A 12,918-nucleotide genomic window follows, 5' to 3' on the forward strand; every position below is an offset into this window, starting at 1 on the left:
AGATGAGCAAATTGCTCAATTATTAGGTCAAATAGAGAAGTTCAAGAGTCTTCCGCAGCCTGCCGATTTCAGAGCAGAAGCACTACAGATTAATAAGGCACTGGTAACACAAATAATATTAGTGTCATAAAATTGCTCAAGTTGAACCCCTGTGTGACATAACAACATCAATAATCGATAAATCAGTCGATGCTAGACAAGACTTAGAGCAGGCCGATGAGACCTTAACAAATTTTCTTACTTGGCAGGACACTAATGAGGGACAGGCAGCAAATTTGCCTAAAATCCTAGAATCCCATAAAGAAATTCTATTTATGGAGTGGCAGTCCCAATTGATGAAGGCAGAGAGAGCAGTTTCTAGATGCAAATTATCCACAAGTAATTTGATTGAATTAATTAACAATACTCTCTATTTATCTAATATGATCTCTCAATGTACACCAGGTAAATTACTATCGGCCAAAACATTGGAGCAATCATGTTATCAAGAGCTGGAAAAGAATGGGAGATTGATCACAGGTATTAAAAGTTTAACTTGGGACACCTATTGGTTGTTCCTAGTAAAACCATACAGCCAGAGAGCCGCCCTCAAGTGCCTAACAGATGCAATCGGGTGTATCATTCCCGATATACACGATGCCACCTATTCTGCTCAACTCAATTCTCGTCTCAGCCGCCCTCAAGAAGTGGAACCGATGCTAGCGATATGCCAACTCAGGTCGAAAGGAAACAGCCAAGTGATGAATCATGCTGCCGACTACCAGATTGCTTTGGGGGAGATATTCAAGATCAAGTTGTACCAATTTAGTAGCATTTTAATTTTGTAGTTAGTTAGTTTAATTAAGTATTTATAGACCCTTTCATGTATTTAGAAAGGGTCGTAAGTTTTTGTATATGACTTAAACCTGAAGTTGCACTACTGTACTTCAGGTATATTTTTTATAAAGACTGGGCCAATTATTCCAATTTTGATAACGAAGCTTTTATGTGGATGTGCACTACTGCCTTTATTTAAAAGTATTTCTGAGTCGGAAGAAGGAATTCGAATTGCGATTGATGTTGGGAATGATTTGCAGCTCATATGGTACTACTATCTATGTCTGAATTCATTCTTTTTATGTGAATTGTTATTTGATCATTCTTGCTATTATTGAATATATGCATGTGTTTTAACAACATTCTTTATACTTTCCACTATTGGATGTTTACAGCGTGCTTTTCTTCTAATCATACATGTATCAGTAATATAAAAAGATAAGTGTAACAATGTTTTATTAATTACTTTGTTCAACTATTTGAACAAAGCAATTATTATATGAATGAATGTCTATGTTTATTGAATAGAGTCATCTATATGCCTATTGATGAACAGAGATCATCAAACGTTGCACTTAAGAATAGAAGCTTCCCGGGATAGAATAGTCATTTGTATTTTCGCTTTTAGATTAAGTCATCCATTCATTATCACTTATTAGAAAACCAGTCACTCATCCATCCCTTTTTATTCATTACTGGGAAACTGGTCCCATTATATCCAGTCGGAGCCACCATCCCAAACGGAAAAGGAGCTGTATTAAGGTCCGGACCGGGTGGTTATCCCCCAATGTTGATGCAACGATTTTCGAGGCATCAACATTTTTGGCGCTAGAAGGAGGGTTGAACTGTGAATCCGAGCAAACCCAATCTACAGTCCATTCTGAGAGTAAATCTCCCTCCCATCACCTCGTACTTCCCAATTGCATGTGGGTTCTCCAGCATCCAAGAAGAAGAAGAGGAATCAATACCATGCTCAATGCCACAATACTCAGAACGATTAAGTCCTGAGTCTCTGAAGTTCAGTTACTTATTCCATAAACTTCAAGGCTTCTCGATATCACCACAAGAAATCTGAGGTATCTCAAGGCAGTGAGACTTCGCAATTCAATTACCTCATCTCTCACCAGACTTCAGAGCGGAAAGTCGTATCGAACCTACTAGTTGCCCTTACCTAAAAGGAAAAGGGCAAAGAAGAACACTGAAGGATCTGACAGTGAAGCATTTTCATCCACATCCTCCATCTCATCTTCCCCAATGCGAAGTCAGCATCCATCCCTCATTACATATTGTTGTTCATCAGGGATTAGGAACTTCACATCCCAACCTGCTCAATCCTCAATATCAAATCCTTCCAAAAACATCTGGAATTTCATCAGCAATCTCATCCATACTGGTGTTTCAATGGCAGATCCATGGAATAGTCCTGGTGCGGTCAATATGCCTGCACCATTACATGCATTGCCTGATTCTCCTGAAAAATGGCTACCCAAGTTTAATCTAGATGCTGGAACACAAGTCGAAGAACATATCAATAACTTCATGTTATCAGTTAATTTGAAAGGAGTAACAGAGGAAGATGTTTCATTAGGCTTTGCCCTTATACTTTGCAAGGATCAGAGGGATCTTGGTATTTTTCTCTGCCCTCTGGATCCATTACCAGTTGGAACATTTGCCAAAAACAGTTTCTTACTAAGTATGGCGATGATAGATCTTTAGCCACATTAATCAATAATCTCTCCAATCTTAGGATAGAGCATAAGGAACCCATTAAAGAATTCAACTCGCGATTCAATAAACTCTTGAATAAGATTCCAACGGCTCCAAACCAAGTGAGAAAATTAGAAGCGAGTGGTATATAACTTCCTTACCCGCCATATAGCTATCTTCGTAGACAGGGCTGCAAAACCAACTTTAGCTGAAAACATGAAAGAAGCACTTGCTGTGAAAACGTATTAATGCTCTAGAAAAGAAAGCTGCTCTTGAAGATAGAAAATCCATAAAAGTTTCTTTTAAAGATGATTCAAAGAAGAAAACCCCTAAAGATCCATATGATATGGAGGGTCTACAAAAGGTCCTCAAGACTATGTCAAATGAAATGGTTGAAATCAAAAAACAAGTAGCTGAAACCTCAACAAAAAGGCCATTTAGAAATTTCAAGAAAACTGAATCAAAACCACCAAATGTTATATCTAATGTAGATTCAGATCCTGAAGAGGAAGAAGAAGATGAAACAATTTCACCATCCGATGAATTCGAAGAAGAGGAAGTTCTTGAATGCCATGGAATGTGGGACTTCATATTACCTAACTCCGATACAGAAAATGAACAAGAAGCTTTTCCTGTGACTACTAGGAGTAAAGGTGCCCCTGAACCTGCCCAGGGAAGTTCAAAGAAAAGGAGTGTAGGTACTACTCCTACAAAGGAAAAGGTACCCACAAAGAAGCCGGCTGCAACAGTACCTCAAAACCAACCATCATCCTCAAATATACCTTCAACATCTAAAACGTTGGTAGCATCGAATTCAATGGATTACAATATTATTGATGATATGAAAAAGACTAAGGCAAACATCACCATGTTTGAACTTAGCAAATTAAAACATCAGCAAAAATTGCTTCTTAAGGAACTGAATGCAGTTCCTTCTTCGCCTCTTCCTAGTGCTAAAGCTGCAAATGATTCAGGTCAACCACCTTCTGGTAGGGTTGAAGCTACTGATACGATTATAATTGGAGACAGATCAAATTCCCATACTCCTCCTTTCCGCTTAACCTACGAGATCTATAATCGAAATCTACACAATTGTTTGATTGACTCAGGGGCATCCTCTAATATAATGCCAGCTTCAGTTTGTTCCAAACTGAACAATGAGTCCCAAAAGTCCGCAATTCACATTGTGCAGTTAGATAGAACCAAAGTCCAGGTTTTAGGGGAAATCAACTCTGTGACTATCAGGTTATCGGCTGATCCACGAGTAGTTCAAAGAATTGATATCTTAATCGTTGATATACCTGAAGTTTATGGTTTAATCTTGAGTAGGGATTCGTCTGAGAAGCTCCATGGGTATATTTTTACCGATTGGTCCCATATGTGGCTACCCTACAAGGGAAAGCCAAATCAAAGAAAAATCAATCGGGAGAAACATATAACCCATACTGTTACAGAATTTGAACAGGAGAATTAACCAATAGCATTTAACAATAATATTTTGGGGAATTACTCTTCTGAATCATTCTTTGGCAATTATACTGCCCAACCATCTCCTTTCTCAGTAAACAATTTCACATCCCAAATCGAAATTTTTTCACAAACCGATGGATCAAGATGTGTTAATGTTGCTGAGAACACTGTAAATAAAATTGTTGATAATTCTTTATTTTGGTCACTATATTTTGATGGGTCTAAGTCTAGTGAAGGCTCGGGAGCAGGATGTATTTTGGTTAGCCTTCAGGGAGAAAAAACTATGTTATCATGCATATTGGAATTTGAATGCACAAATAATACAGCTGAGTATGAGGCCCTAGTCCAGGGACTTTACAAAGCGATTGGCCTCAAGGTTCAATATTTGAAAGTGTTTGGTGATTCAGAAATTGTTATTAAACAAGTGAGAAATACAATTCATTGCCTCTCTGGTCATCTCAAACACTATCCGTCTCTGGTACAGGAACTCACCTCTCAATTTTTAGCATTCAATATTTCTTCCATCCCTAGGTCTCAGAATTCACCAGCTGACTTGCTAGCCAATGTTGCTTCTAAACTCCTACCTTCCGAAGATTATAGCCCAGATAGATTTTCAGTAGAGTTAATTTTTAGACCATCGATTCCTGACAATGTCACCAATTGGCGAGTGTTCAATCACGATGAAGACATCTTACATTTTTTGACTTCCAGCAAGTCCTACGATGATCAGATCATTGAGGAAAGTGATCATGATCTTCAGATGAAAGAAAAACACAAGGAAAACTCAATACCAAAACCTGTGGTTAAACTTGAGGATCTCTACGATATTAAAGACATGTTTAAACAGGTAACCAATTCAAAGCTCCAAAGTTCCACCTTAAGATTTGAATTGATAAACATTGGTACTGAGCAGAACCCTCAAAACATTAATTTGGGATTAGGACTTTCTGTGGAAGAAAGGATAGCATTCATTAGATTATTAAGAAAAAATAAACATGTCTTCGCTTGGAAATATGATGATTAAAAACATACGATACATCAATCATCCAGCATACCATTCCAATGCTTTCTGAACAAAAACTAGTTCAACAAAAGTTGAGGAAAATACATCCGAACTTAGAGAGTCAAATAAAATCAGAACTCAATAAACTCTTGAAAGCTAAGATTATTTTTCTCGTTCGGCACTCAAACTGGGTTTCCAATATGGTGCCTGTTAGGAAGAAAAATGGCGACATCAGGATTTGTATAGATTTCAGAAATCTGAATAAGGCAAGCCAAAAAGATAATTTCCCATTACCTACCATGGAGCAGTTACTCCATTCAGTAGTAGGTTCTGAGTTAATGTCCTTTTTAGATGGTTTTTCAGGATATAACCAAATTTTGGTCCATCCTGATGACAAACTCAAAACTACATTCAGAACAAAATGGGGAACTTACGCTTATCAGAAAATGCCTTTTGGACTTATTAATGCAGGAGCTACATTCCAAAGAGCGATGGAAATAGCCTTCAAAGGATTGATCAACAAAACGGTAGTTGTCTATTTAGATGATATTACTGTATTTTCCAAAAAGAGATCCAATCATTTACATGATTTGAATCAAATCTTTGAACGCCGCAGAAGGTATGGTATTTCACTCAATCCCAAAAAATCCTTCTTTGCTCTTAATCAAGGAAAGCTCTTGGGCTTTATCGTTTCCAAAGATGGTATTTATATTGATCCGGATAGGATTAAAGAAATTTTTGAAATTCCATTTCCTCATAACAAAAAATCCATGCAGTCATTTTTAGGTCAAATTAACTTTGTCAAGAGATTTGTTCCCGATTTTTCCCACATCATTTTACCATTACAAACTATGATTAAGAAAAATTCAGTGTTTAGATGGGGATCTGCAGAAAATGAAGCATTTGATTCAATCAAACAATCAATAATCAATGCCCCCGCTTTAAACACTCCTAATTTTTCTAAACATTTCATATTGTACACTATCGCGTCTAATTCATCTTATGCAGCAGTACTCACTCAGATTAATGATCACAACTTGGAAGCACCGATTTCATTTTATAGTTCAAATCTGCAGGGTGCTGAACTAAATTATTCCGAAGTTGAAAAGCAAGCCTTTGCTGTGTATAAAGCTGTCAAACATTACAGACCCTTCATTTTAAAAGCCCATACAAAAGTTATAGTTCCTTTTCCTGCAGTGAGGCAATTACTAATCCAAAGGGAATTAGGTGAAAAAAGGGCAAACTAGGTTACATCACTTCAAGAATATGACTTGGAAATCAAGCCAGCAAAGATTGTTAGAGGCCAAGGTTTTTGCAAGTTATTAGCAGGAGCATCCAACATTCAAGAACCAGGTGATATAGAACATATTGAAGAAATCAACCAGATAAGTATTAATGATTTTGAATCGCAATATGCAGACTTGATCTTTTATTTAAAAAATGGATATGCACCTCCTAACCTTTCTTATAAAAACAAACGGGCCATTAGATTAAAAGCAAAAAACTGCATAATCATTGATGATGTACTTTTTAGGCAAAATTATGATTCAATTTTATTAAGATGCCTAGAAAAACCTGAAGCACAAAAAGTTTTGCAGGAACTACATGATGGACCAGTAGGAGGACATTTTAGAGCTGACACAACAGCGAACAAAATCATTCATGTTGGATATTATTGGCCCACCCTATTCAGAGATACTCATGAATATGTAAGGAAATGCCGAAGTTGTCAAACCTCCAGTGGAAGACAAAGAAAGCCAACTTTCCCTTTGCAACCAATCAACATTAAACAACCATTTGAGCAATGGGGATTGGACATCATTGGAGAAATCACTCCACATTCATCCAAACAGCATAAGTATATCCTTACTGCCACTGATTACTTTACTAAGTGGGTTGAAGCAATTCCTTTAAAGACAACAAATTCTGAGGCAATTATGAAATTCATAGATCAATTCATCATTACCAGGTTTGGTGTCCCAAATGCTCTTATTTTTTATAATGCATCTTATTTCTCTGTAAATTCTATGTTTGAGTTCGCTATCAAAAGGGGATTTAAATTGAGGTATTTTGCAAATTACTACCCTCAGGGTAACGAGTTAGCAGAATCCACCAATAAAAACCTTATTAGAATTATTAAGCGAACTATTGAACAGAATCATAAGAACTGGCATAAATCTTTGGTATTTGCACTTTGGGCTGATAGAATAACTCAGAAAATCTCTATAGGCACTTCTCCATTCAATCTAGTGTATGGAAAGGAAGCTGTCATACCAACTAACTTAGTGCTTCCACCTTTAGCCTTAGTGTAGTTTATCGAAGAGAGTCCCTCATCTTCTATTCAACTAAGACACGATCAAATTTTGAAATTAGAAGAAGAAAGGGAAAAAGACAGGATTATACATGCAAAACATCAACAAATTATCAAGTCATCTTTTGATACAACTTCAACCAATTCAAAACAATTGCAAGTTGGTGATCTAGTTTTGAAATGGGACAAACCCCGTGAGAATAAAGGAAAACACACCAAGTTCCAAAAGATGTGGCTTGGACCATTTCAGATTTACGAGAAGATAGGCCATTCGACATTCATATTACAAGATTTATCAGGAAAGAGAGATTCTCTTTCTGTTAATGGCCTCATCTTAAAGAAATTCTTCAATTGAGGAGGTAACCCCTTCTCCTTTTTTTTTTTAAGTTCAGTAGAATTTGTAGTTTTTAGGACCATTAGGAAATAAAGTTGTAAGATATCTTTCATTGGCCTTTGCTATATTGAAAAGTTGCTCAAAAGAAGTAGTTCTTAAGGGTTCAGTTCCTCCTTCCACACCACATTAGCCATCTCTGTTTGATCTGGCAAAAGGGAAGATTGATCAAGTCTTTTCCTTTTCCTCTGTCTTTTCACCACAACCCTGTGTTTAGGACTGTAAAAGACGTCTAGTGGTGGTATATCTTCTACCTGTAAAACAATTTGATCGGATGGATCTCTGGGGATTATTTCTGCATCTTTACTATTGGGTAGGCCGCTGGTTCCTTCCATCGGAACCGTAGTTGTGGTTGTTTCTTGACTGACTGTCACTTGGGGTATGCCGAATCCTGGTAGAGTCTCGGGATTGTTTATAATATAGTCAAATTGTTGCCACTCTTGGAGGAGTTTGGGATCAATTTGAGTCTCTAAATCAATAACTTCACTGTCATGCTTCTTTCCTTTTCCTGCTCTGTTTCCTGCTCCTTTCCTTTCTCCTACTCTGTTTCTTTTTCGGGGATTTCCTTTGTAGCGGGAGACTCATCAATACTCTTCTGCCCAGGCTCGCTTGACTTAGTTGTTGGTGTAGTGGCCAACAAGTCCAGAGGCAGAGTTTGCAACCTCTGTTCTCTGAGCCTATTGAATTCTACCAATTCTTTATCATTATATTTCATTCTGACCAATGTTTTAACCTGAGACAAATTCTGCTGAAGAAAATAAATCATCAAATTGATCTTTTCCATGGTCAAACTTGGTGAGTTTGGCCTGTTCAAACACATTGTAGGCAACCTTCTGGGGATCGAATTGCCTGCTAGGGATGGTCGCAAGGTTGAGCATATTAATTTTGCCTGCCTCCTTCTCAGCACGTTTCCAATCAAGTATGGTGTAAACACCACATCTTAAAGGGAATACGGGCCATAGCTGCTTTTTGGAAGTCCTAAGAGTTTTGGACATTCCAGTGGTTGTGATTTGGTAGGATAATTCACGTGCCAACAGTTTATCGGGCACATATAATGGGAGGAAATGGGGTTTTGTGGCACTACCAAACACCCGTATATACGTGAATTTATCTTCCCCGAACCAATTCCCCACAGCAGTCAAGCCAATTTCGGCCTTCTCAAAAATCCTTGGGGTAGGCTTATCAAAGATAGCATAATAGATAGGCAACATGAAACCATTACAGATTTGATACAAGTGGTCTTTATAATGTGCCTTCCATAACATCTGATGGTAGATGTGAATTGGTTTGGTGTCCTGTGGCGTCCACCTCCACCCGAGTATCGGGTATTCGGAATTAAAACAAAGCATATCCATAACATAAGCACTGTAATAGAAGGGAGGAATAGTCCCGGTAGTTTTGCGTGAATTGAATCTAAAATCAAGAATTGCAGAGGCTAATTTATCAGACAATATATTGGCCCAATCCATGATATAACTACTAGTTGCCGCTTCCACTAAAGGAACCATTTCGATATCAAATTTTGCAGAATCATGCATCCCCCGTATCCTACACATCATTGCCCCAGCGTAACAGTAAGACAGTAAGGAGATGCTAAGGAATCCACGGAGTACTTACCCGATGACTCATGTTTATGTTTTGCTGGATTCTGTCGCCACTGTCTAATCGGGGTTGATCCCGTCTCATTCTCATCTGCGAATTTCTTTAGAAAAGCTTTGCTGTATTTCTTCTCCGGCTCAGACAAATGGTACATTTTTCTCAAGTCGTCAGGCTGAAACGAACCGAAAACTCTTCCATCAACTGTGCAAAAGGTCCTATTAGAAACAAGAATTTGTTCGACCACCCATCTGACCACATCAGTGTAAGGGAGAATTTTCTCCTGAGCTGCTATCCTGTGTAAAAACGAGTCGGCCAAATCCTTCAGCGAGGCTTCTGATTTGCTGGTTGAGTCTGCAGTAGCTTCTTCTTTTGTTTCCTCTGGTTCTTCCGCCTCAATCAGATTATAAATGCTTTGCCAGCTGGTATTTCCCAGGCCGAGACATGTAGTGTCTGAAATTAATCCCTTCTTGCTTGGTCCTGGGTCACTGGTGGGCTGGATAGTAACTGTAGGGGCTGCTGCCGCAGCGGACCTCTTAGATTTCTTTCCCATTTGCTTAAAACTTGAAACTTCGACGGAATTCTGCACAAGGAAGGAAACCAGCGTGATACAGAGAAACAGATAGTAAGAGCCAATATGAAAGAGGTATGAATAATAAAAGATCGTGATAAAAATTGCCGCAGATAGAATCTAAGTGGAAAATCTCGGCATAACTCCTTCATTAATTGGCCGCTTCATCTATCAGTCATGATAAGGAGGCTTTTAAATAATCCATCATAACGTCTATTGATTCAAGCGTGGCTTATATTTTTGGCGGTTGATCGCATTTGATGATTGGCGTCGTGAAAGGGAGGGTTTACATAATAATCCAAAATATCGTTCAATCACCAAAGGTGATACAATGCATGCCAATCTTTAATATGTTTAGAAACACGCACCCTGATTTAATGTGTTGCAATCAGGGCAGGGCTCGGGTCACTTTGTTTATGCCATTGCGAAATCGTCGATCGTTGATGGCGATACGCTTTATCGCATCGGGGGATTTGAAGGTGGCACAATTAACGCATCGCTTACCAATGCCGATTGCCGATAGTGATGCCTTTATCGCATCGGAGGAATGGGGGATGCTTTATAGATGATGCGCTTTGTCTTGCCCCAATATCCGATAGCGATTTCCCTTTTCGGATCGGAGTTATTCAATGTGACTTTACTTATGTTCCTTCTATTATTGCGATATGCAATCTTGCGATCGCTTTATCGTAATAATAAAAGCTTTATGATTTGTTTTAAAAAGGCCTTTTTCTCATTGTTTTAAAAAGGGAAATCATATTTCAATTGGACCTTTTGATGAGGGTTTTTCTAATAACAAGTAAATACCAATTTATTCACACCTCTATGTTTAAAAAGGGACCCATTTAATATTATGATTTCAAAGAAAAATTTAATGAAATGGGGGGTTGTTGTACAGCACAACACCTTGGGATTCTTTGATGATATTAATTTCCTTTTGTATTCCTGACACCATTTTCAAGTCTTGTTGGAGTAGGATTTCTTTCAATGTGTTCTTGACTCTTCTCCTTGCCTTTGTTGGAACTGGGAGCATCAACATTTCTTCCAAGCTTCCTCACATCCTTGTTGTTTGAAGCATTAGGGTTTTCATCTTTCTTGGTTGAGGATTCACCTGCATAGATGAGACCTAATTTATCAAGGGGAGACCTTTGATGACTTAGGATGTCATCTAGGGTTTGAGAACTCTTCAAGTTCTTATTCAGCGAGTCAACTTCCTTTTTAAGAAAGAAAATTTCTTCTTTCATGTTCTTGCATTCGTCATCCTTCTTTGATAGTATGATCTTCATTTCTTCCTTCATCTTGGTTGCTTCACATGATTGGGCCTTAAGAGAAGTGATTTCTGATCTTAACTTTGTGATGTCATCATTCTTTTCTTCTAGTTGGCATATCATGGTGTTTCTCTCCTTTTTAGCTTCATTAACTTGTCCTTCTATGAATGCCAAAGATTCCATCACCTTCTCAGTGCCTTGTGCGTGTTTCCTTGCTTCTTCTAGTTGAGATCTAAGGGAGGAAACCTCTCCCTTGTATTGAACAATCTCTGCTTCAAGTTTGTTTAAACTCTTGAGTCTTTATTCAAGGTAGCTTGACAAAGTTTCTTCCCTTTTCTTTGCCTTATCTAATTGATTTGTCATGCATATGAATTCTTCATGATGCTTTCTTTTGTTTTGATTAAATTCCTCCTTAAGTTTGGTGAGCTCCTCATCTCTTTCTTGTACTTAAAGCTTGAAAAGGTCAACTTTCTTCCTTGCCTTGTCCTGGTCACCATCTTGCAATTTCTTCTTAAGTTCCTCATTTTCCTTCTTCAAACTGTTAATCTCTTCCATGGCAGCTATAAGTTTATTCAAGAGATCTTCTTCAAAGTCTTATTTTCTTTCTTCTTCTTCTAGGTCTTCTTTGGCCTTGATGTCATCATTCTTATTTTTAGCTTCCTTGATGGGTTCTGGATTTCCTTCTTGCTTTCCATCATCTTCTTGACTAGAGGTCATGGTCAATGCTCCTTTTCAGTGAGGGTCATGAAGTTTGTCCCATATATCTTTTGTTGACGAACATTTTTCCAAGTTGGCCTTTATAGAATTTGGTAGCCCATTCAAAATTTCTTTCATTGCTCTTGTATTGTACTCCTTAGATTCTTCGTCCATCATGCTATTAGTAATCATTGATTCCCATACTTCAACAACTTGAGCCATTAAGAAATTTTTCATTCTTATCTTCCATACATCAAAATTTCCATTGAACAATGGAACTTTCCCAATTTGATTATCTTCAGTTCTCGCAGTTGAGGAAGACTCATATTTAGAAATAATGGAGGCTTTCTTCCTTGGTTTCACCATTTAAGGATCAACCTTCAAGTTGTTAGGCTTTGAGAGAAGGTATTGGCTCTAATACCAATTGTTGGAAATATTGAGGGGGGGGTGAATCAATACTTTTTTTCAATTGTTAATTTTACCAGTTAGATCACTTATATTTAGAACAAAAAATAAACAATAAGAATAAATGCTTTTATTAATTTATTTTTTATAATAAAGAAAGTAAAATATATGTAGGGCTCCAACCATAGATGAAGACACCGATCTTCAATCTCCCAGGCTCCAACATGTATTTGCCAAGCACCGACTTGGACTTCCAAGGCTCCAACCTTGTCAATTTTGAGGCACCAACCTCAAGGGCTCCAAACCTATATCTGGTTCAGGCTCCGACCTGGTTTCTTGAGGACTCTGATCCTCTAGGGCTCCAACCCTATCCTCTAAGGCACCAACCTTGTCTTTTCAAGGCTCCAACCCTTACTTTACTTCGTCAAGATGTATTTGGTTATACTTCATGGCTCCCAATGTCTTCTTCAACAAGCCTTGTCAATCTTCAATTATTCCTTCCCTTAGTCTCCACGTCATGTCATCAATGACAACCTTGTCTTCTTAGAAGGTATCGCCACTACTCTTCATGTCACCCAAACAAAATCTCCAAGGTTACCTCATTATGGCTTCAATGCATCATGGTCTTCAATGATCTCCACAAATCTTCAATATGCTACTTCACAAAGTTCTCCAACTCTGCCC

The sequence above is a fragment of the Pinus tabuliformis genome, chromosome 8 (genome assembly GCF_031772625.1).
Source record: "Pinus tabuliformis cultivar Carrire ecotype Pingquan chromosome 8, CPIR1, whole genome shotgun sequence".
Classification (NCBI taxonomy): domain Eukaryota; kingdom Viridiplantae; phylum Streptophyta; class Pinopsida; order Pinales; family Pinaceae; genus Pinus; species Pinus tabuliformis.